The sequence below is a fragment of the Aythya ferina genome (assembly GCF_964211825.1).
Source record: "Aythya ferina genome assembly, chromosome: Z".
NCBI lineage: Eukaryota > Metazoa > Chordata > Aves > Anseriformes > Anatidae > Aythya > Aythya ferina.
The window spans coordinates 64,572,605-64,598,095 of record NC_140299.1 but is presented as its reverse complement, the minus strand read 5'-3'; the positions used below and the strand labels follow the sequence as shown (position 1 = coordinate 64,598,095).

The window sequence follows — 25,491 nt, the reverse complement described above, 5'->3', positions numbered from 1 at the left end:
AACAAACATCAAAGATGCACATATTTCAGGCAACGTTAAATAGGCAGAACATCCATATGGAGATCAAATGCTTACGTGTGCTCCAATTTGTTTTGGAGTTTTATTTATAAAAGTCTGCTACTAGAAAACAAGTAATTCTCTTTCTTTAAATTTGATTTCTTCTGGTGCAAAAATTTGCCACAATTTGGGAGAGAAAAAAAAAAATCCTCTATAATGAGGTGTTATTCATCACTTTCTAGCCCTTTTCAATAGAAAGAAAGGAAAGATTTCTGCTTCAACATAGGATTTTCAGGGGAGAAGTTGTGTGGTTGTGTGTGCTCAACAGATGTGTTGTCTGCTCTGAAAAGGCTTTAAAATAGGGACAGACCATATCCAGCAGAGACTGAGGAGGAGAGAGCTTAGTGTTGATTGAAACCAAAGAAGCTATGGTACTTGGAGATCTCTGTTGCTCTCTCTTAGAGAAGTGCTGGGCTGTCAGGAGACCACTTCATGCTTCTCCTGTAACAGCACCTTTTGAAGCTGCTGGAAGTCACCATCTCTTGGGCAGGTAAGTCAGACACGGGAACAGAACAAATTTATTCTGGGAGCAGAGAGAGCACAAGCATCCAGGAACAGGGGAACTCCACTTCTGACAGGGAGAGATTTTTGCTCCTCCATCCTTGTCCCACAGATGGATAGGTTGGTAGGAAGGTGGGCATTCTTTCATGTGTATATACAAATGTGTATATACCAAAAGAATTTAACATGTTGCATAGGTCTAAGACACAACTTGGCAGTTACCTGTTAAACTAATGGGTGTTCTCTGGCATTTTGTGCTCTTTATATATATTTGTGTAGTAAAGCTTGTGTCAGTCAGCTGCTGCGCATTCAGAGTGATGGCACCTTCAAAGCAGTGAAGTTGTGCTGTGCAAGACACCGGTGAGCTGTACAGGAAATATTTCAGATGAAAGCCTTCTTAGGAGTCAGAATTTTCCTGATGGTATATTTAGGTCTTGATTCAATATCAGTTTTGAAAGAATTTACTTACAAACTTCTTAAAAGTTAAGTTCAAACTACATTTAAAACTCAGAAATCACAAAATCATGTCAGTGGTATGAGCACCCAGTTATCCTTAGTGCATTCATTTCTCTTTCCAGGCACTTTTTGCGTGCCTCTTCCAGGGCAGCCAGGTCCAGGATTCAGAGCATAGCTCTCACATGGTCTCCAGCTCCTGTCACTATGGTGTTACGGGAGCATCTCTCAGCAACCTGCTGACAAAATGGTTACTGCAGGGGCTGAGCTGTCAGCACGTCATGCTTGCAGGCGAGAAGGCAGGCACCGTTTGCATTCGGCCACGCGCTTTTTAATCTGCAAACGAGCTGTGTCCCGCGTGTAAAGCGCAGGTAGCAGCGAAACTGCAGCTGCAGTCGGCGGTCGGGGATGCTCCGGGCCGTGCAGCCGCCAGGCGGAGATAGAGCAGGGCTCGTCACGACGCTGGGGACCTTGCCTCAAGGCAGGGGGAAACTGTTGCTACTAAAAAAGGCACGTCTGCATTAAAATGTAGTTGCCCCGATACCTTTTTATCTAATAACAACATAAATTCTGGGGGACAGAGGACTGCATGTTCCCTTTTATAACCATGATTCTCGCAATTAGTGTGTGCTACTGCACAGCTGGGGAGACAGCAGGGATCACCTCCAGGGCCTGACGCCTCCCCAGCTGTGAGACCTGCCTGTGAATGATGGACTCAAACCTTCCCTGCCAAAATAACCAGCCAAAATAACGATTTAGTGGTCCACAGTGGCAATGACTGCTGGAGGAAAAAAAAAATAAAAATAATCTGGCATTATTAATCTAAAAAACATGGTGTTGCTCCAGGCAATAGACCTACAGATCTCAGAGGTGTCGTAATTACCTGGACGAGATGGGTTCACACAGCTACCAAAGCTAATCAGCATCCTCTGCTCTCAGGAAGCGAGATTTGCTAACTGCCTAGCTGGCTGAATGTCTCTGCTCTGGTTTCTATCACACCTTATTGACTGGAAAGGAAAAATTGGCAGCTTATTGATTTGCGAGTAGCTGGGCTGTCAGACTCTGTTTTTCACTGCAAGTCCACTCTGACATCTCTCAGAGCAGAACCATCCCTTAATGGCCATGATAACGTGGAGGCTCAAGTGCTCTGTGCTACAAAACACACACAGAAAGTCTGTCATTTCTCAAGTGTGCCTGCCCATGATTGTGGGAGGAAAAGACTGCTTTGTGCTCACTTTAAATTAGCAGGTGCAGTACAGTTTTCAGCTATTCAAACACAGAGATACGAAGATTTCTTCAAAATACGGGGGAGAAAGACAGCTCTCACGGCACTCAGATGTTCTCCAAGGTAACAAAAATCATTCAATCAGGAATTTTGTTCTGTTAAGAAAAGTGTCTTTGTGTACGGCTCTGGCTTTGACTCATTTTGGCTATTGCAACTCCTTTAGTTTGAGCTTGGAAAAAGTGTTCCATATGCTGGTTTTATGAACCATTTATTTTGCAGCATTGAAGTGAATGCCATTTCTGGATCATTCAAGCCAACGGGATTACCTGGTTATTAATTGGTTGGGTTTGGTTTTCATGGAAGTTTTTCATGTTTAAGAATAAGCCTACACAGCAGGCACATAGTATTCTTTTGTTACTTTATTTCCTCTCAGATTCCAAGTTTCTAAGATTATTTCTAATAAATTTTCTGTTTCTGATTCTAATAAAAATAAAAGAAATAAAAATATTTCTAATATTATTTCTTATGTAGCTAAGCTTCTGCTAGTTTTTACATGGATTCTACTTAGCAGGTAAGGAGAAGCAGCTGTATGTGTTTTTTCAGGAAGTTCACGTATTCATCTCAATATGATGTGAGCTGGATGTTTGTGTGTCAGCATTAGCTTAATGTGCTTTAGGAAATCTCTGCGTTAGAGCAAACAGGAAGTTAAACTGAGGACAAAAAGTTTCTGAAGAAGGAAAAAGCTTAATGTTATACCTCTTTTGAACATCCATTCCAAGATTTCTTTAGAAAATATACATTACTCTTGCTTTTACTTTTTTGTTGTTGTTGTTATTTTGCTCTCTTATTTAGTCATTTACACTGTACCCATCCTGAAGAAATTTAGCCATCTGTACTATGTCATATGAGCCAAATACTCCTTCAAATGAAGTCCAAGGGAATTTTGTCATTAATTTTCAGCAACACTGGGAATTTTTCCCAGTGTTCTGCAATTAAGTAATGCCTTTCATTTCCAGAGACCCTCAGCACTTCCCACTTGCTGCAGACCTGCCCCCAGGGTCCCCACTCCTTCAGGGAGCTCATTTCCAACTATGGGCTTCAGGCTGTCGTTCAGCCCCCGGGGTGTTGGGTGCGCATATATTTAATGTTTTTATATCAAAAGCAGTTTTGCAAGGGTGCTTGTGTCTGCATATGCTCGGGCAGGCTGTGAGCTTTGACCAGCAGAGGCTGGTCTGCAGTGACGGAGGCACTGAGATCTTTGGGAGTCAGGGAGACAGCTGAGATCCGAAGAAGCAGTTCAATGCTTTCTCATCATCTGCAAAAACATTTTCTCGGCAGGTTGGCGTAGCCTGCTGGGGGTGTGCGTGTGTCTGTCTCACAGCTCCCTGCTGCTGGAGAGGCTGTTTCTTCTCCAGACTTTCAGGCAACTTCAGTGAGGAAAGACCTCTGGCAGCATGAAGGTGGAATACACAAGCCCTTCCTACGAGAGGCCAACTTCAGAGAATTATTTTTCTTTCTTTCTTTCCTTATTTAGTCTTTTGATTTGAAAGCTAATATACATTCTGATACAAACTGCTAATAACCCCTCTTAGGTCTGCATGGATCGTGTTGGAGCCTGTGCCGCCACAGCCACTGATTGCTGTGCAAACTCCTCTGTACCTTCCTCTGTGCTCTTTCTCCTTTCCCCAAATTATGGAGGGAAGGAAGGGTTAAATCCATGTCCTCACAGAGGAGTAATAGTTCTTCCCAACAGACAAGTCACAAGCAAACTATTTAATTGTAAATGTCTCGCTGAAGGATTGGTACACGAGTGAGACATGACTTCATCCTTTAACCCACATGCTTCACTGGTCTAGGGAACCCTGGTGGGCTTGGCCCATTTTAGTCATAGTTGTCATGGGAGATCCTTAATGACTTAGTAAGGTAGCTTAAAAAATCTCCATACAGAATCCAGCATATGGTATATTTATTGGCAAATGCTAATCCCCCTAGGAACGAGTTCTGTAGTAACAAATGATGAATTATGTGGCTTCATAAGCACTCATGTCATCAAATGCACCATTGACCTTTTTACATTTTCAGGGGGATTTTCTGCTCTGCGCAGTTTCTCTGGTTTGGAAGTGAAGCAGTTTAACAATGTGTCCTGAAGGAAACAGGTAATCAATAATTTCATTTTTGGTTACCGTAAAAGGTAAATGAGACCCATATATTTGTTGGGCAAGTAAGCAATCCAGGGGTTAGTGAAGCTGAAGCAGGAGCTAACAAAGAACACAAATGCTCGCAGTACAGGAACACAAAGTAGAATTCCTTGTTGGGGGAAAGAAGTACGAGTAGGTCAAATATATCTCGCAATGACAAAGAGAAAAATGTTTATTTTAAGCATGCTTTTTGGGCAAGAAGCAGAGCTGGGAAAGCACCTAACTCCAGTGAATAAATCTGTTATGAATTTTAGCAGAAGATGCTTATACGGTAGCCTGCTGTTAGCAACCAGGAGGGTGGACCCCGTTCAGATTAATCTGGTAGGTGATCAGAAACAGTTGCCTGGATCCTATGAATAAAATTTTGGTCCTGGGCTTGTTAAGACATGGGAAATCTAAGATCTCTCTTGGGAATGGGAGAAGGGCTTTGTGCAGTAACCAGACAGAGAAATGGAGCAGAGAGCAGGATGCAGGCATGCCTGCCAGTCCTCCTAGCTGGACACTAACCTGGCTTCAAGATGTCATTGAACCACTTATTCAGCAAAGCAGTAAGGCAGCTGCCGGTCCAGAGCACCATCCCCAGCAGAGAGGTCTTCTCAAATGAGTGTTTTAAGGTCTGTTAGCAAAGATCAGATCTCAGTACCCGTCTGTAATGCAGACAGACCTGCGCGCACAGTGCACAGTCTGTGCTGGTCAGGCACCCACACACAGTGGTGCAGGCAGAGCTGGGACAAAGAAAGCCTTATTTTTTCTCGTTGACCCTTATAGGTGTTAAATTCAAAGCTACACCCTGCGTGGAGCCAGCTGACAACTTTGAGCTGTTCAGTCCTTGCCTTAATCACCGCCACAGCCTGCTGCGCCCAGGGCTGTTTCTGAAGGCTGGTGCCAGAGCTGGTGCCAGGTCAGGAAGCCCAGCTGGGGGAAACCAAGCCGGGGCTTCACAGGCTGCCTCCGCTGCCAAGTGAAACTGAGGCACCCACGGCTGCTGGGTGAAGCATTTATTTCTGTGCTGGTCTCTCCCTGCACACCATGTAGCAGCTGAGATGGACTAAGACGAGGTGGTGGTGCCAGGTTTGTGCTGCCCAGCTGTGGGTGGGCAGATAGCTGTGGGTACCACCTCTTCTCCTTGTGCCCAAGACTGTGAAAGGCAAGCGAGTAAACAATGGGTTATCTTGGTTGTACTTGTGAGGTTGATGTGAGCAGAGTCTTGCAAAACAGCTCATATTTATTTGCCATGTGTTGCACCGGCACACCAAGTGCCTCTAAAACCAGTGCTAGGGATCAGTGACTAGCCAGAGGGAATGGGTGAGCTCTCATGGATTGCCACCCACATTTCTTCATGTTGCCATGTTTTCTATGGGGCTTTCAGTCCATGGCCTGACTAAGCTGGGCCATACATCACTGCAGAAGCTGAGCAGGCGACGGTGAGCTAAAAGTGCCACTTTCATTCCAGTCATGAAAACTGCCCATGACCACAATGAGGGTGCCTCTCCATCACACATCAGGCTGCCCATTCGTGCCCACAGCAGAGCTGACCCTCTTCTCTCCTGTCCCTGCTGATCACCTTTTTGATCCTCAGGTCCCAAGGTGTATAAACACCTTCTCAGCACCACAGAAACCTCTCTTGAGGTCCCACTCGCCCTAGAAGTATGAGGCAAACCACTCCAGACCAGTGCAGGCACACTGAAAAACAGTAATTTAAGCAGACTGAATTGCTCAGGGCTTGGGCTGCCAAGGGAATTTTTGGGCCCTGAGAACGTTTATACGCCTCGGGCCTGAGACGTTTTCTCCATCCCATCATGACTAATGGTCCTAATTGATCGGAACTGCCAAGCCCAGCTGCCAAGCAGAATATTTTTACAATCCTGGGTCTATTTATTCACTGACAAATACAAAACTCAGTGTCAGAAAGGAAAGTGCAAAGCAGAACTGCAGGAAAAGAAACACATCTGCAGAGAGGGCCATGAAAGAGTGGAGGCCGTCACAGCGCGATGGGGTGGGACTGGCTGAGAACCTGGTGCCACCACGGGTAGGCTCCCCCAGGGCTTCAGGCAGCATGTGGGACATGATTTCAGAAGTGGTCCTAATCTGAAACATCCACTGGCCTCTGCTGGAGATAGATGAAACATTTGCCTGTCTGATTTTAGTCCATTTCTGGGACAAGTGCCACCCAAATATGTCACTTGCACCAAAGTGCATCAAGACAAAGAACCAAAGCTATTACAAAATGACAAAGAAGCTCAGTAAGAACAGATTGTTTTTACTGTTCATGACTGGGAAAGAAAATACTTAAATAAAAATAAAAATAAAAATAAATAAAAATAAAAATAAAAATAAAAATAAAAATAAAAATAAAAATAAAAATAAAAATAAAAATAAAAATAAAAATAAAAATAAAAATAAAAATAAAAATAAAAATAAATCCCTCTGAGACAGGACTGCAACTTGTTCAGGGAGGCAGAGGAGAAGGTGGGTTTCCTGGTTTGACCTCTTCTGTTTGCTGGACTCACCAGCGCACCTCCGCTTGCCAGAGGAATCACCTTGGAGTGATTAGGTACACTAGCACACGAGAGCCAAGCTCGTCCAAACTGAAATATCTTTTCTCTCCCTGTGCTGCCTGCAAAGGGCAAGAGCACAGTGATGACGGTGGAGATGGGTGCCCCAGCTCATGCATGAAGTAGGTGACCAGGTCTTTTAAGTGATCCTCCATAAGCAGAACTGCTGAAGTCATTTGTCACCCTAGGGCTGGGACAATGGCTCTTGAGTTTTGCCCTTCTGTCTGCCTCCGGATGTGAAAATTGATTCCGTACAGACTGCATGGCACCTTGGCTTCCCGCTAACAGCATGAATTAGGGCTTGCCCACACAGGCTGGGGCGAGGGGCTGCCCACACACAGTACGCCCTGCCACTGTCCCCATCCTGGCACCGCTGAGAGCAGCAAGCCGGGGGCAGAAAATCGCCACTTGTCCCCTGTGAGGGGACACGAAGCTGTGGCACGGCCCGGCAGCAGCGGGCACGGTGGAAAAAAGGCGTTTTTAGGGTGGTCGCATCGCCCCTGGGGGAGAGGGGCGGCCAAACCTTCTCGGCATCCCTGCAGCAGGAGGGATGCTGGGCTTTAATGTTCCCCCAAAAAACAAACACGGCTGAGCCCAAGTGCGCCGGCGGCTGCCGAAAAAGCCTGTTTTTCTCAGGAAACTCGTTTCCTGTAGAAGAGCAGCAGAGGGGGCTCTTGCCCTGCCGTGCGGCACCGGCGCTGCCGGAGGGGAGGGAGGAAACCAGGACCCTGTTGCCTCTCGGGGAATGAGAGCCTGAATTTAATTAATGCCCAGCAGCGGCTCTAGGGAGGGTGGGCAGCACTGTCTTTTGCTGTTACCTGCTCCAGACCCCTTTTCCTGCGAGGGGCAACCCGAGAAAACGCTCTTCCCCCTCACCACCCAGTGCAGGTCCGGGTGTTTGCACCCCCCTCGCTGAGGCACCAGCGTGGGCATGGGTGTTTTGGGCATGGGCAGGCTTCTAAAGAAAAGAGAAATCTGGTCAGAGCACACTGTTACCTTCATTTTCAGGAGAATCAGCCACAAAGCATGGCATGCTCTCAGTATTATTTGACTTTCTGTGGAAGTAACTGTGAGCAGCACACATTTGCACCTCTCATGAGGCAGCAGCCACAGTCCGCAAAGTGAGAATTTTCCAGCTTATTTTCCCGGTGTATCAAGTGCACTGTATGAAACTCATTACAAGTATGGAATGAGTTTTCACTAAGAAGGCTTCAGTTTTGAGTCACATATAGGATTAAAGAACAGATTGTGAAGAACTGATGTAGCACTCACCCATCATCAGATTTTGTCTTATCTCTGTGCCTGAGCCAACGACGCAGCACGGATGGTGATGGGGTAGTGCACAGAAATGCTCATGATGGAACCTGCTTGTGAGACCCTGTGTAAAGTCGCAAAGTGTAACTGTGTTGGCAGCTATCGCTGCAGAAAGGTTTGTTTCAGTAAATACTGTTTCCTGAGGGCTCATGTTCTCTACAGGAGTAAGAGTGAAGAATTGTCATGTATGATTCACATTTATTCCAACAGTGTTTGTTAAGCAAGAATCATGTACCTCAGCATAAAAGACAACCAATCTATGCTGCACCAGCCTACAATTTAGAATCATAGAATCATAGAATATCCTGAGTTGGAAGGGACCCTTAAGGATCATCAAGTCCAACTCTTGACACCGCACAGGTCTACCCAAAAGTTCAGACCATGTGCCTAAGTTCACAGTCCAATCTCTTCTTAAATTCAGACAGGCTCGGTGCAGTGACCACTTCCCTGGGGAGCCTGTTCCAGTGTGCAACCACCCTCTCTGTGAAGAACCCCCTCCTGACGTCCAGCCTAAATTACCCCTGCCTCAGCTTAACCCCGTTCCCACGGGTCCTGTCACTAGTGTTAATGGAGAAAAGGTCTCCTGCCTCTTGACAACCCCTTACGAGGAAGTTGTAGACTGTGATGAGGTCTCCCCTCAGCCTCCTCTTCTCCAGGCTGAACAGGCCCAGTGACCTCAGCCGTTCCTCGTACGTCTTCCCCTCCAGGCCTTTCACCATCTTCGTAGCCCTCCTCTGGACACTTTCCAACAGTTTCATGTCCTTTTTATACTGTGGTGCCCAGAACTGCACACAGTACTCGAGGTGAGGCCGCACCAGCGCAGAGTAGAGCGGGACAATCACCTCCCTTGACCTACTAGCGATGCTGTGCTTGATGCACCCCAGGACACGGTTGGCCCTCCTGGCTGCCAGGGCACACTGCTGGCTCATATTCAACTTGCTGTCTACCACGACCCCCAGATCCCTCTCTTCTAGGCTGCTCTCCAGCATCTCATCGCCCAGTCTGTACATGCAGCCAGGGTTTCCCCGTCCCAGGTGCAGGACCCGGCACTTGCTCTTATTGAACTTCATGCGGTTGGTGATCGCCCAGCTCTCCAACCTGTCCAGATCCCTCTGCAAGGCCTTTACGCCCTCATTTGAGTCCACAACTCCTCCAAGTTTGGTGTCATCAGCAAACTTGCTCAAAATACCCTCTATTCCTACATCCAGATCGCTTATAAAAATATTGAAAAGTACCGGCCCTAAAATGGAGCCTTGAGGGACCCCACTGGTGACCGCCCGCCAGCCTGACGCAGCTCCATTTACCATAACCCTTTGGGCCCTGCCCGTTAGCCAATTGCTCACCCATCGTATGATGTTTTTATTTAGCTGTATGGTGGACATTTTGTCCAGTAGGATCCTATGGGAAACCGTGTCAAAAGCCTTGCTGAAGTCCAAAAAAATCACATCAGCTGGTTTCCCTTGGTCCACCATACGGGTGATCTTATCATAAAAGGAAATCAGGTTAGTTAGGCAGGACCTACCCTTCACAAACCCATGCTGGCTGGGACCAATGACTGCTTTGTCCCCCAGGTGCGCCTCAATAAGTCCGAGAACCAACTTCTCCATGATTTTACCAGGCACTGACGTGAGACTGACAGGCCTGTAATTGCTAGGGTCTTCTTTCTGACCCTTCTTGAAAATTGGCACAACATTTGCCAGCTTCCAGTCTACCGGGACCTCTCCAAATTCCCAGGATCGTTGAAAAATAATTGATAGAGGTTCCGCGATGACATCCGCCAGCTCTTTCAGCACCCGGGGATGAATCCCATCTGGACCCATGGACTTGTAGGGATCCAGGTGGAGTAGCAAATCCCGCACACGTTCAGGGTCAGTTGGGAGTTTGTCATCCCCACCGTCCCGGTCCTCCAGCTCAGGGCACCCTGGGTCCCAAAGCCCATCATCGGCATTGAAGACAGAGGCAAAGAAGGTGTTAAGCGTCTCTGCTTTGCCTACGTCATCGTCTGTGAGGAGACCTTCCCTATCAAGGAGCGGCCCTATGTATTCTTTAGTTCTCCTTTTTCCATTTACATATCTAAAAAAACCCTTTTTATTTTCTCTCACAGACACAGCCAGCTTCAACTCTAGCTGTGCTTTGGCCACTCGAACTTTTTCCCTACAAACACGAACAGCATCCCTGTATTCTTTCCATGACGCCTGGCCCTCCTTCCAGTAGCAAAACACTCTCTGTTTCCGCCTAATCTCCATTAGAACATTCCTGGTCAGCCACGCTGGCCTCCTGCCCCGCCTGCCTGACTTGCGATATTTAGGAATTGCCTGATCTTGTGCTTCTAGGAGGCATCGCTTAAAGAGTGACCAGCACTGGTGGACATCGAGGCCTTCAAGAGCAGTTTCCCAGGGGACCTTGCTGACTAGTTCCCTGAGCAGCCTGAAGTCCGCTTTCCCCATATCTAGGGATGAGGTTTTGGTGGCACTTTTCCTTCTGTCACCATAAATTTTGAACTCAACCACTTCATGGTCGCTATGACCGAGGCGGCCACCAATCACCACATCTCCCACCAGACCCTCTCTGTTTTCTAGCAACAGGTCTAGGAGGGCACTTTTCCTAGTTGGCTCCGTTAGCACCTGTACCAAGAAGTTATCATCTAGGTGCTTCATGAACCTCCTGGACTTGCTCGTGTCAGCCATGTGGCACTCCCAGTTAACGTCCGGCAAGTTGAAGTCCCCCATAAGGACAAGGGGAGTTAATCTCGAGGCCTCTCTTAGTTCTGTAAAGAATAATTTATCAGCGCTATCGTCCTGGCCAGGCGGTCTGTAATAGACTCCCACAACGACATCCCCTTTATTCGTTCGTCCCTTGATCCTTACCCAGAGGTTCTCAACTTTGCCATCGCCGACCTGAAGTTCCACACAGTCCAGCCCCTGCTTCACATACATCGCCACCCCACCACCTCGCCTACCCTGCCTGTCCCTCCTGAAGAGCCTGTAACCATCTATCACAACACCCCAGTCACAGGACTCATCCCACCAGGTTTCGCTTATGCCGATGATGTCGTAGTTGCGGGACTGGGCCAGGACTTCTAGCTCATCCATTTTATTCCTCATACTGCATGTGTTCGTGTAGAAGCACTTCAGGTGCGTCTCCTTACACTCAGCACCTTGTGGATCTGACCAAAGGACCCCACTGGCACACAGCCCCTCTGATTCTAGCGTACCATCCCTTAGGTCTTCACCGGCGCGCCTGGTTTTAGCCCCTTCCCCCTTCGACTCTAGTTTAATTTAGGCAGAAGACAGAAACAGAAGGAAAAAGAACAGTACAATAAAAATACACTTTTTTAGAATCACAGAAGGGCTGAGGCTGGCAGGGACCTTGAGAGGCACTGCTCTAGCCCCTGGTCCAGCAGGGCCACCAAGAGCAGGGTGCCCAGGACTGTGTCTAGGCAGATTTTGGAGGTCCCCAAGGGAGGGAGGCTCAAAAACAATTCTGGGCAGCCTGTGCCAGTGTTTCTCACCTGCACAGCAAAACAGCACTCCTGGTGTTCAGAGAGAGCCTCCTGTGTCCAGTCTGTGTCCAGTGCCTCTTGTCCTGGCATTGGGCACTCCTGAGAAGAGCCTGGCTCCATCCTTTGCCCTCCCTTCAGGTATTTATACACATTGGTAAGACTACCCTGTGCCTTCTCTTCTCCAGGCTGAACAGCTCCTACTCTCAGCCTTTCCTCACAGAAGAGATTCTCCAGTCCCTTCATCGTATCCATGGTCCTTCCCCTGGGCTCTCCCCAGGATGTCCATGCTCCTGTCATATTAGGGAGGCGAGAACTGGACCCAGCACTTCTGGTGTAGCCTCAACGGAGTTGAGTAGACGGGCAGGATCACTTCTCTCTGCCTGATGGCAACTCTGCTCCTAATACAGCCCAGGTTACCATTGTCCTTCTTGGGGAAAGGGCATGTTGCTGTCTCATTTTCACCTTGACGTCCACGAGGATGCCAGGTCCTTTCCTGCAGAGCTGCTTTCCTGCTGGCTCCCCCTCCACCTACACTGGTTTTTCCTCCCAAAGTGCAGGATGCTGTACGTCCCCTTGATGATCTGCATGAGATTCCCGTCAGCCAATTTCTCCAGCCTGTTGAGGTCATTTTGGATGGCAGCACCGCTCTCTGGCATATCAGCCACACCTCCTAGTTTTGTGTCATCAGCAATGTTGCTGAGGGTGCAGTCTGTCTCATTGTCCGGGTTGTTAATGGAGATGTTAAACAGGATTTGAGCTGGTACTGGACCCCTGGGGTACACTGTTACTGGTTCCAACTAGACTTTATGCCACCCTCTGACCCTCTGGGCCATTCATACAGTTCTCAGCCCATCTCAGTGAGACATAGAATCACTGAATCGTTAAGGTTGGAAGCGACCTCCAAGATCAACTGGTCCAATCATCACCCTACCACCACTGTCACCCACTAAACCATGTCCCTAAGCACCACGTCCAGCCTTTCCTTGAACACTCCCAAGGACAGTGACTCCACCACTTCCTTGGCAACCTGTTCCAATGCCTGACTGCTCTTTTCTGACAGGCCCGTAGTTCCCCAGGTCCTCCCTACAACCCTTCTTATAGATGGGTGTCTCATTAGCAAGTCTGCAGTCATCTGGGATCTCTCTGGATGACCATGACTGATGACAGATGATGGAGAGCAGCCCAGCAATCACATACACCAACTCCTTCAGAACCTTCTGGTGGATCCCATTTGGCATCATGGACTTGTGACTGTCCAGATGGAGCAGCAGGTCTCTGTTTCCACCTGAACTGTGGGGGGTTTCTTCTGCTCCCCATCCACGACTTCCATGTTGGGAGGCCGAGTACCCTGAGGATAAGTGGTCTGGTTAGTAAAGACAGATGTAAAGAAGGCGTTAAGAACCTCAGCCTTTCCCTTATCTTCAGTAGTCATGTTCCCCCCTGCATCCAGTAAAGGATGGAGATTCTCCTTGCCCCTCTTCTTATTGTTAAGAAGGAGGGTATTTGTAAAATGTTATTTGTAAAAACATTTTTTGTTATCTTTTACCGTAGCAGCCAGGTTAAGCTCGTGCTCAACAGCTTGTCTATGAGGACCTTAAGGAAGAAAATGAAATGTTTGAGTCCTCAAATGGGCATTTTTTATGATGATCTGACGAGAATTTGTGTAGAAATTGTAAAGTACATCACCATTTATATATATATATATATATATGTGTGTGTATATATATATATTTAAGTGTCTGGACAGGAAGACAGACTGAGGGGGGAATAAAGAGATTAGAGCACTAAGTTATACTCTAATTTTAATACTGATTTAGAGTTTTTATGCATAAAGGAGAACATAATTTTCCTTCATGTTGTTTTTAAAAAATAGTCAAGAGGAAACATGTACAAAAGGTGTGGAAAATGGGCAACAATTTGATAATTTGAAATAAAAGCAACCCGTCATTTCTACAGCTAAGCAGCATATATGGCTCTGTGAAGGCTTCACAGGGTAGCACCAAGCTGGGCTTGCCTGGGACCAAACATCAGGCCAGTGTGAGGGCACTTGCACACCTCCGTGATCTTGTGCAACCCCAACGCCGGCTGAGAGCCTTGAAGCTGTCTGATGTCCATGCCTGCACATGGGTAGCCAAAAGCATGAAAAGGCTGGTGCTTGGGCTAGCAGTTATCATCCAGTGATGCTACAGCACTGAGCACATTTCTATGGACCTTCGGTAAGCTTTCACCACAAGCAGTCGCTGCTTCCATCAGCTGGGCAAGGATGCACGGCTGCTCCTGGCTTCCTGCTGAGCAGGGGCAGAATAGTTACACAGCTCTCACCACCTCGAAGCATCACATCATTACTGTGCCTCCTCCCTGTTCATGTCTCAGCACCGTGCTGAGGTGTTCCTCCCACCACATTCGCATGGGACAATGGGCTGGAGGTGCTAGGTCCCTGTTATAGTGCACATCTACCTGGAGATCCAAGTCTGCCTTGGTGTTCACTGTGTCACCTCTATCTTTGTGCATTAGTGCTGCTGCTTCTTGCTGGATCTTGGTTTTACAAGAAGTCTTCTGACAATAATAATAGGAATAATATTTGAGTATAAATAATGTGCAGTAATAATTATTCCTGGGGACCTGGTCCTCCACATTAACCCAGAAAACCATCCCTTACTGGCTTGCATTACACTGCTGAGGTGCTGCTAACCTGATACTACTTCTTGTACATCTTGACTAAAAAGTTAACATTTGATTTGGAAACAGTACATTTTTTATTTTAAATGGAATAGAAAAAAATTGATTTTAAGCCCTAATTGCATACATGTCAAATAACACGTCACATTTAAAGGCTGTCATGGGAGCCAAACAGTGTAATTGTATATGGACAGTGTTATCTAATTTACCCTGGTTTGTATGATTTAGTGGCATGTTTTGCTGTGGGCTGCATTATTTAGTTGTTTGATAATCTCTTTTTACTTTCTATTGTGATTTATGAGATGGAATTTCTGTTTGTTTTATAACAGTGTGTTATTTTGTCAATCACAATATCTTTGTGCAACAGTGATGTACCCCAAAAAAATGACACTGGAGAACAACCCATAGAGTGTATGTAATGTGTGTTTTAAGCATTATTTATGGAGAAACATATCAGAGGAACCAATTTGGAAAGCAACGGTTGGTTATATGTAAAGAACAAATGCTGCAATCAGCACTCTGTGGGTTTGCTTGCATATGTTTGTGGATCTGTACAGTTGTCTACATGATTAATGAGCACAAAATGAAAATTTCTTTTTTCCTTTTGAGCCTTTGTACTTTTCCCTTCTCTCTCCTGATGGTGGAGTCATATCCTCTGTCTTTGCTGCACCGCATTTCTTCCTCACCTTCCCAGCCGTATTGGGACTGAGCACAGGGACAGTGTGGCTGTCACATTTCCCCACCAGCAGATGCAGACTGGGGGAACTTGGAAATTTTTGTGGGATTTGGACACTTTGGGCTGGTGCAAGAAAAAGGGGATGGCACACATGCTGAGTGGTCAAGGCACTGTGAATACATGACAAAGGCTGAGTGTAGAAAAATATCTTTATCGTGGTTCTTAATATCTCCTAGTGAGATGAGGGAGCAGTACTCCGATCGATCTCTTTCTACATTGTTATCAGATTTAGCATTTCATGGTATGCATAATTTTAAAAGCTCTTTAATGACTGTTAAATTAGGTTTTTATCTGGGAAAAACACTAAAAGAAAGCACTTACTGAAATAAAGTATAATAAAATAAAATATACTTTAGACCTGTGAAATATATGGTTTACTATGAACTCTCCCTATTTCTGCTGAAACAGACAGCCATTCATATAATCATCCCGAGTCCCCAGCTGTTGTATGATGATGGATGCAGTACATGCAGGCAGCCTTCCTGTGTTCTTACAGAGGCATAAACACTCTGCCAAATTGGTGCTGTTCAGTTTTGTACCTCTGACTTCACAGTTCTGTTCCTGGCAACAGAAAAAATCAAATTGGCTTCTCTACAAGACAAAAATTCACCCACTATATTAATTTATGAGCTGAAGTCTTAAGTCTCTAATTATGACCTCAAGTACTTAGTATAAATATGATCTGTGTAACATACAGATATGTCAGCATGATGTAATTGGGAATTTGCATTAATATAAAGAAAATAAATATAAAGGAAAAATGAAATTACCTCTCCTGACAGGGAGCAAGTACATGAGTCTGAAATAACTTGGGAAGCTGGGGCTGGTTTGCTGATTTCAAAGAGCTTTGAGGGGCATGCAGACCGTTTAGTGCAGCTTTGGTATAAGGTGTGCTTATACCTTTAATGCACTTTACATACTTGTTGGGGAGAAAAAGTGAACCTATTTTTAGAAACAAACTTTGCCAGAGAAAAGGGAGCATGAGAAAGTGCAGCTCCCACCTTAGCTGTGAACTGGTATTTCCGGGTTAAGAGACCAGCAGCCCCATGTCCCATGTGCAGTCCCTACGCACAACTATAGTTTTACTTTTTTTTTTTTTTTTTTTTTTTCCCCTGCCTTTATCTCTGCTTTTACACACTCACTGGGTGTGAGGTATTTGGCCAGAAGATGATGAGCTATTTCCTCAGAACAAGAAAACCTCACAGGTCTGGGTGACTTCAAAATTTTCAAAGCAAAGATGGAAAGATGGAAAATGAAATAACTTAATTCTTTAACATCAGAAAGGCTGCTCAGAAAAATCCAGGAGTATTCTTACTTTATTGTTACTGTTATTGTTGTTGTTATTATTATTGTTATTATTGTTATTATTATTTCTAGGCACCCAAAGAGCATTTCCAAGGAAGATATAAGACAAACAGGATTCTAATTTAGATGGAGGAAATAAGAAACAGGTATGGTATTTTGTTATCTTTCTGCCAAAAAGAAAAATTTCAAAAAATTAACTGCAGAGGCAGCATTCACAGTGTGTATAAACCAAAGGCTTTCCTTTAATCTATTACTAATCCCTTATTTATCTCTCCTGCTGTACAGGCATTGTTAACAAAGATACAAATGGAGCAGAGACACGCAGGCACTCTAAGGGAGTTAAATTCCAATATTTCAAGTCCAAAATGCAGAACACCTTCTACTGAAAACAACATTATTTAATTATTAATACACATCACATTTAATTATTAATATCTATAAAACATTTTCACAGTAGTTAATAGCTCCCATATGTACATTTGTAGATTATTGAAATGTTTCTTTTTTTTTTTTCTTTCCTTTTTTTTTTTTTTTTCTTTTTTTTTTGACTATGTTATATATGGGAGATTTTTAAAGATAATGTAATAATCACCTTTGATCTATACCAAAGTACTAAATTCTCATTATTTTTTAGGAATAAAATATAGGAAAGTAATTAAACCTCCATTTTTTCATGTATCTTTTATGAGAGCTATTGAGTTAAAATATTTACCTTTTGCTAGAAAAATACTTCTTGTGAAAGAAAAACAGAAGTTGGTCCCTAAATGATATTTCAGTCCTTTTCTGAAAGTTAGTCCAAAATGAAAGTAGGTGGAAATAGTGTAAATTATTGACAGGGAATGCACTGCTTGTATCTGAAGAACAGACCATTCATAGTGATAATGAATTTGGCATTTGAGTGTTCCAGAGACCTGCACGCTTTTGTTAAAGGATACCATGCAACAGGAATTTTCAATCTGCTTTATTTCAGACAATTTAAAAGAGACATGGCTACAAAAATGAAACGCAACTTTGACTGTTTAGGTTAATCTTTGTTTTGTTTGATTCTGTTACGTATATCATTTTGATTGTAAAGTTGCAGTGAAGGGGAAAACCTTTGCAGATATAACTTGTATAATCAAGTGTTGTTAATTCCACATCCCTCAGTGTGTATTTTAATGGCGAAATGTGAAGGATTATCAAGTCATCGAGTGTGGAGGTGTCTGTGACTATATTATTTAATACTAGATACTTTATGAGAAATCTACACCATTGTTCATTTCACACATGATGTTGCTCGTGGAGGTGTGAAGCAAAGTTACAAACAAACTGGGAAAAAAAAGGAAAAAAGAAAAAAAAAAAAGAAAAAACTCTTTAGAGACTGGATAAATAGTAAGAAGCATGTTTAATACAACTAATTTATAGATGAATGTGGTGCCAAGCCAGAATACATTAACAAGGTAAGGCTGCAGGGTCTCTAGGTAAGATAATATATTGCTTTCATTAAAAAGCAATCTGCATGGACCATATCCACTAACACTGGAAACTCTGCAGCTGTCACCTTTATCAGGGGAACAAGAGCAAGCCACTACATTTTAATCACTGGAGTTTGTCAGGAACGAAAAACAGCCAGCTTCCCACAAATCAACAGACATGTATCCTGATAAGGAGAGTGAATTGGAAAAGGACAGCTACACCCCGCACTACACCACCTATTCTGGAGTGATCAAAGCGCTGTAATTGTAGCAGATAAATCTACTGAATTAGGCTCTGGGATAAAACACCCGTCTTTTCACAAAACAAACGCGTGCTTTCTTGGGTCATCCATGACACAATTCACTTTTTAGTTTGAGTATTTCCAGTAGCTCGCAAAAGCAGTGGCAGAGAAAAATAGGATGCTTGTATCCAAAATCTGGCAGCATTTTTCCAGAGTCTCTTTCCTGATCATTACACAATAATTAATACCTGCACTGCAGCTACTGAGTTATTCTTTTGTGTAGCTCTGCCAATAAAAGTAAACATTTTATTTTTAAATACTCCTAGTCTTTAAATTTTGTCATATCTGACATATAGAACAACAGATAGCATTTTACTTTGATAATTATTCTCCAAAAAGACAGAAATAGGGAATTAGGAGGAGCCATGCCTGAGATGAGAACTTGAATATTCTTGAAGAATGCATATTGTGAGAGAAAAATTTTAACCTTTAGTGTAATCATAGTTATATGACAGATATAGCTATTTAGCTATACCTACTGTGTATACCTTATATATACCTTGTATAGTTATGTGGTAGGCAGTGATAGTAGATGTGACCCCTGTAGAGATAACTTACTTATAATAAGGATTTCCTTTAATGAACAAAGAATTAACCACAACAATGTCATAGAAAAATCTGTTGTACAGGGCAAATATGGAAATATTTGCTTGTTTGTGGATGGATGACTTAAGTTTTTTTTAAGGCAGGGAGGCAGGGATGGACAAGTTTTGTTGTGGGGTGTTTGTTTGTTTCTTTAATGAACCAGCACATGAAAAGAGGATTAGTTTTTGGGGAAAGGTACTTTCATTTGTAAGAACTTTGGAATAGTGACTAAAATGAGTATCATGTAAAAGATGTCTTCTAAAAAGAAGTAATTCTTATACCATGTAATCAAAACTTGGAGGGAATTAAATACATTGGTTTCATAGGATTCACAGTTCTAGTCCCCACTAACCTATTAAATTGGCTGGGATTAGCCCATTTCCATGTGCTTATATAGGCCATGCTGGCACTCCAACTGAGAGCATTTAGCTAAACAGCTTATTTGTACCTGAAGATCGGGTTCTTCATCAGCAGTGAGAGGTGAATAAAATAATTCTTCACAGGGCAGCAGTACTAATTTTGAGAAATACAATGCACTGAGGATCATTACTGTGATCTGTTATTTGCTTCTTATTAGAAGATCAAATTTAGATGGCACATTTCTTCTTATTTATAGTAAGTACTACACAGCTTTTTAGCATTCAAAAAACACTCCAAATAAATCAAGTATATAGAATGTTGGAGACCTTCAAAGCAGTGCATATGTAAGATATATTCTCCATTGCTTATATGCTTACAGTTAGCAATCATCAAATGATAAGGCCACAAATCTCAGAATTTCATTTGATTTCATGATTATAGAATTAGGTTGCTGCATAAACTTAGGAAGTGCCTGGGCATTTGTGCAGTTCATATACCCAAGCTCCCACCAAAGGCTCGTAAGCTGGGACTCTAATTTCTAGGGGCAATTTCATATGTTCATATGATTTTTAGCTGCATGGCTGCTTCCCCCCACCCATTCCCCACCCTCATATGGCCATGCCAGTGCACACAGAGGTCACAGGACTGTTTCTCATTTCTTTTGTCTGCCTGTAGGCCTGGCCAGCTATGCCTGAAAAGGGTGCAAGGCAATTTCAGTGGTGCCATGCTAAGCAGGTAGCTACACAAAACAGACCCCAATGTAGTACCGGTTGTACCAGAAGCCGTGACATCCAGGCATCCCCCCTAAAGCCCCACAAACACAGAAGCAGAAACTTGACTGCCCATGTGGTCAGCTGCACTGTGGGATGCATCCACAAATACAAGATTTTGCCTGGTTTCACTAAGGGATATACATACATTTATTTATTTATCTATTTATTTTTTTTACTGCTACAGAGGTAGGGATGACAAAATGTGTTCTCCTAGGCTCACTAGATCAGCAAAGAAGAGCCACCTACATCTATTTTCAGTCTCTGTTTAATTTTACCAATTATCTCAAAGTATGAGAGAATGATGTTACTAAAGTATTTTGGAAAACAAAACAAAACCAAAAACAAAACAAACAAAAAATCATGTTTCTATCTTCTGTATCCTCCAAAGGCTTATGTATGAGGAAATCCCAGACAGAATTTTATAATATCCTTGAAACCTGTTGGTTAGCTGAAGACCAGAAAATCAAATATGTCAGTATATTGTTATGTTTCACGCTTCAGAATCAATTATTTTTATTTCTTCTGCATTTCAACAGTCTTTTTAAGGGTAAAATAACATCCAGAATGGAATGAAATCAAAGATTTCTTTTCAGCTATCATTTTCCTTTGGAATAAAAATTCATGTAATCCATCATCCAGAGAGCTACTGAAATAAAATCACCAATAGTCTGTCAACCCTACTAAGAAAGTCCCATTGTCTTTCTGTTTTCTTGTACTTTACAAGAGAAGATCTGAGTATTTCATGTTGATAGCTTGATTGGCTGCACTGGGACTCTTTAAAAATACTAAAAAAATCAACAGTCTGGTACAAATCAAACACAGACCTCTATCAATCATGTGCTTGGAGTATTATCTGAGGTTTTTACCCAGAAAGATGTCATTAAAAGTTGCAGAAATTAATTGGTGCCATTGGCTGTAATGGCCTTTCCTGACACAGTTTCTCAAATGTAAAGAAAATTATGGATAAGGCAAATTCCTCATGGGATTTTTATAGATGTCTGCTTTGTTCTGTTATTGTTTATTGCAAATGTTATTACTGTGATCTATTGCCCCATCATGCTTTGTCTGTAATGCTTATGCCATTTTGCAGCCCTCAACAACTGAGGGCTTCCGTCACTGACCAAGAGAGCATTTATTTTTAAATTCTATGTTTTATATATTCCTGTAGCAATCTCTAGGTGTTAATTCTGTATGTTTAAAATTTCATACTCAAACAGATCTTGTTATTTGGTTGATTGATTAAATGTTGCCAACACTCTTCCTAGCACAATTGTGAACCTTTTCTCACTATGTACATCTTCTACAGTTGGTTTAACTACTGTACAAAGCAACATTATTTCAGTTGATGTGTTCTGAATATCTATGAAATATGTTTGTTACAAGGCTGTTTTCACTCTCTTCATTTTATAATTTATTAATTATAAGATTAACTTCTTAACTACAGGTTAGATTATCCTGAGAGCTGATCTTCAAGAAAGGTAAAACTTCTAGGAACAGAAAACTGTAAAAATTTAGCCTATGTCTTGCAGCAGTGCAAATATAGCAGTAAGTGAATCCAGAATTTTTGATTTGAGATTCATAAAAGGTTTCATATTTCATATCAGAAGGTCTTCAACCCGTGAATTGGATCATGCCATTATATAACACTGCATTTTTCATTCTGGGGCTTGAAAGACCCATTTAAATTTGGGAGCATAAGTTTTGCTTTATAAAAACTTATGTGAATTAAACTTTAAAGCATACTTTCTTCATTAAGCATCCTCAGAATAATCTGTGTGTAATTTATCGGACCTTTACGTTAACTTGTTCACAGTGCTTTCTGCAGAATGCCATAAATTGAGTATGAAACGATCTGGCAATGTAACCAAAACACAACAGATTCAGGGAAAGAGGAATACCTACTGCTATATTATAATTTCACCTGTGTAAGAGTGTTGTTTCTGTTTGTTTGTTTGTTTGTTTCCCTAATCTGGGCTTCAGGCTCATCATACACAAATGTACTTGAAGTAACATAAAAGGATCAGTAACATAAAGGATCAGTAACATAAAGGATCACTGAAAGAGTGATGTTTAGCCTGTTGTCTTCCAGTATTAATCTGCTCTTGTGGTGTACATTAGTAGCCTCTCTTCTGCCTTTCTATTTTAACTTTGCGTCTGGTGGTGCAATGACATTACTTTATCTAGTTCTAACTTCAGCATATGGCTTTTGAATGCACATTTTCTCTTTGTGACTGTTGGTTTGTTTTTGTTTGGATAGCTTCAGAGCTGTGTTTCATTATTTGAATTGATTATCCTGTGCTAAAGTTGTAAATCCTTTCAGAGCCTCAGCAAGGGTTCACTGAAAATGGGAACAATGGGCTGCATGGCTCCAGAGATCAGTAATAAAGTGCTTTTCTTCTGCACAGCTTTTTGTGGTGCATGTTTCCTCATAACTGATAGCCTTACCATAAGGTAGGCCTTTGATGCTTATTTTATGCAGCATTGCAGTTGCATCATGGTTCTAAAGTCAGGCATAGCCATGGTGAAAATGTGGCTATTGTCATGTACACTTTTGTTGTGAGTCTCAGGAAAAAAAAAGGGGTCTGCATTTTAAAAGTTTAAGAGGCCTAACATGGCCTCTGTCATGAGGGCAGTCCTTGCCAGGCTGCGTTGTTGAGCTGGAGAGGCTGACAAGTCCCATCCTGAGGATCTCTCTGATCAGTGGGAAAGGAATGTCCCTACCCTTTGCTGGTGATTTCCAAGACTACTGCTCTGCCACCTTCCTTTCTTCATGTTTACGGTTTCATTCCCAGCTCTCTGTTACGGGCTGGATGTCCCATACCCTTTAATGGCCCTTCTTGGGTCTAATAGGGAACCACGGCTGTACGTCTGGTGTGACATTGGGTCTTAGGGACACTCTGTCAGAGTGGCACAAATCTAAGCTGGAGCTCCCAGTGACACTGTTCCTGTTGGAACTACTGGCCATGTTGCTTTTGGGACATCCCTGCAGAGAGCAGGGCTGCTTTGCCATCTGCACTGCAGGACAGACCATGCTCCCACCCAGTTTGGGTGTCTTGGCAGAAGGACTCCTGTCCTGCCCTGTCACAGGTCATGTACTTCCAAAACACGTTCTTGCTTGAGAAGTGGGGCAGAAAAAGGAAAAGATGTCCCTGCATTGCTTGAGTCATTTAAGTCCTGTGTTTCTTTCTCATGGCTCAGCTACCACATAACTTGATGAGTGCTTGCTTTTGCTGTCCCACACAGGCAAATATGGAACAATCCACCCTCTGGAGACTGCTTGCCATTAAAGCAGCCAGCACACATGTATTTCTGCAGCACCTGGGACTTAAACCAGTGCTTAAGGCATGCTGAGATCCTGCCTCCCTTTGTCTGAGCATCTGTGAGCTCCATATGGTTTTCCAGGTGCTCATTATAAATATGCTGATGTCATTCTGTGAAGGTGTGACATAGACATCAGGTGATATGGCATATATTTGGCAGTTGCAGGAAAAGCTGGAAGTGCTCATAGGCAGGCACATTTTTAAAGCCAACTGTTCATCATACGATTTAGATTACCCATTATTTTATAAAGTTGAAATCTCTTACCAAGCAGATCATGAAAAGCTATGTTTGCCAGACTGTTTTCAACACCCTATTCAATTCCCTGTAGTTCACGCCTAGAAAGCTAAAATGACATGTCTGAGGTCTCATAACCACTGTGTGTCCTTGTTTGTACTGAAAAGAGAGACTGGGATGTAAGTCAAGTCCCTTGCTTGTATTTGTTTAAATTCATAGGAAGAGAGACCCTTGGACAGTGTTCTATTTTTAATTTCTCATTCAGATACACTTGTACATATGCACCCAGAAGCAAGGCATTAGAAAGGTCCTGGGTGCCCATGCTAACCACCCATATCTGGCACCCTCCCTTGGCTGCCAGCTCCCATGTTAAGACCTTGAGCTGATGTGAGGAGCACCACCAGGGATGGTGGGCAGTCATTTTGTCCACACATTATCCTCCCTGCACTTCAAATGCTAATGGAGCAGGCTGCTCTCACCCACATCTGATTTCCACCAAGGGCTGGTCAAATGATATCAGACAGATGCAAGGACATCAGCTTGCCAGATTTCAACCCCTTGCTCTGCTTTGCACAAGTTTGCAGGAACAGCAACCAACAGGTCTCAGAGTGGTATTTCCAATCTGGGCAGTGTAGCACAGGCTAATTATGCTCTCTATATTGCTTTTCTGACCACCACCACCCTTACAAAGAAGAGCTGTCAGCCTGCCAAAGTGCTTTGGGAATGGAGTTAAGTTCTCTTGGAGGATATAATTCTGGTTTATGGAACCCAATCTGTTGACAAAGTAACTAGAGAGAAACTATTTTTTCTGGTCATCCATGTAGTCAGGCTACAAGCCTCTTTGTGAAGATCCTATAACATACAGGAAAAACAAACAAACAAACAAACAAACAAAAACCTACTGTGCTTCTAGTAATGTTGAAGAGGACCTTCTGATTTCTCACTGTGTAATCATGATGCTCCCAGAGGTACAGAAACAGTACATAAGAGCATTGTGTGGTCCATTTAAAGCCCTAGAACAAGAGAATGCAGACCTGGCCAGCACTTTTTCAGAAATGAGCATGTGCTGGATCCTTAATTTGTGTAAATTGGCACAATTGTGTCTAGCTCTAGTAGGGAACTGAAGCGATTTAAAACAATTGAGAGTCTGGTTCCCTATGCAGAGCAATGAGAAATGTAGGACAGCTAAAAAGAGACACAGACCATTAAAAGCATATAATGACAATAGAGGCTTTATATTCATATATATATATATATACACACACACACACACACACATATATGCACACACATTAAGTTTGTCTTTAACCTTTAAAGTTTTAATTTTTGCTGTCTGAGTCAGAACATGATGAATTTTTGATATATTTTCAAAGGTCAGGCCCAAAGCCATGCTCCTTTAGAGGCCTTATGACTATTTGTGCTTTTTTTTTGATGTTTGTACCATCATCCAGACCTGATAAGTAGATGAATGACCATGATAAATGTGCATAATGAGAAAGTGATAAGAATTCCAGCATCTGACATGAGTTATGTCTCTCTTGTCCAGAAATGGAGATGCTCTACTTTTATCTTTACTTTCTAATTTCTTAATTAGAAAGAAAGCATATTTTCCACCCAGTGCATATGTATTTGGCAAGCATGTTGTCTAATAACAAGACATCTCAGCCAATGACCTTATTATAGATACTGCTGTAATTTTGTGTTTAAAAATGTCTCTCCTCCCTGTAGAGAATGAGCCACAGGACAAAGCTTTATGCAGTGATACATAACAAAAATTGCTAGACATAAAATCTGATGGGATCCTGATGATTTGAAGAAAAAGAAAAAAAAAAAAAAAAAAAAAAAAAAAAAAAGGAAAGAAAGAAAATAAAAATAATAATAATAAAAAAAGGGGCGGGGGGGGAAAGGGTTAGGGCCCAATCCCAAAAGCTTTTGAA

General features: G+C 43.0%; 1 long non-coding RNA gene across 3 annotated transcripts in view; it reads left to right on the top strand.

Annotated features, from left to right (window-relative positions):
* Positions 1–468: 468 nt before the first annotated feature.
* Positions 469–25,491, top strand: part of LOC311427584 — a 38,525-nt gene continuing 13,502 nt past the window's right edge. For 2 of the 3 annotated variants that reach the window (XR_014687445.1, XR_014687446.1), the window contains exons 1-4: positions 2,247–2,359; positions 4,319–4,392; positions 16,598–16,671; positions 21,444–21,544. This is a non-coding gene — a long non-coding RNA (uncharacterized lncRNA). Of the gene's footprint in view, positions 548–2,246; positions 2,360–4,318; positions 4,393–16,597; positions 16,672–21,443; positions 21,545–25,491 lie in introns of those variants that run through there. The other variant, XR_014687444.1, reaches the window with a different exon arrangement.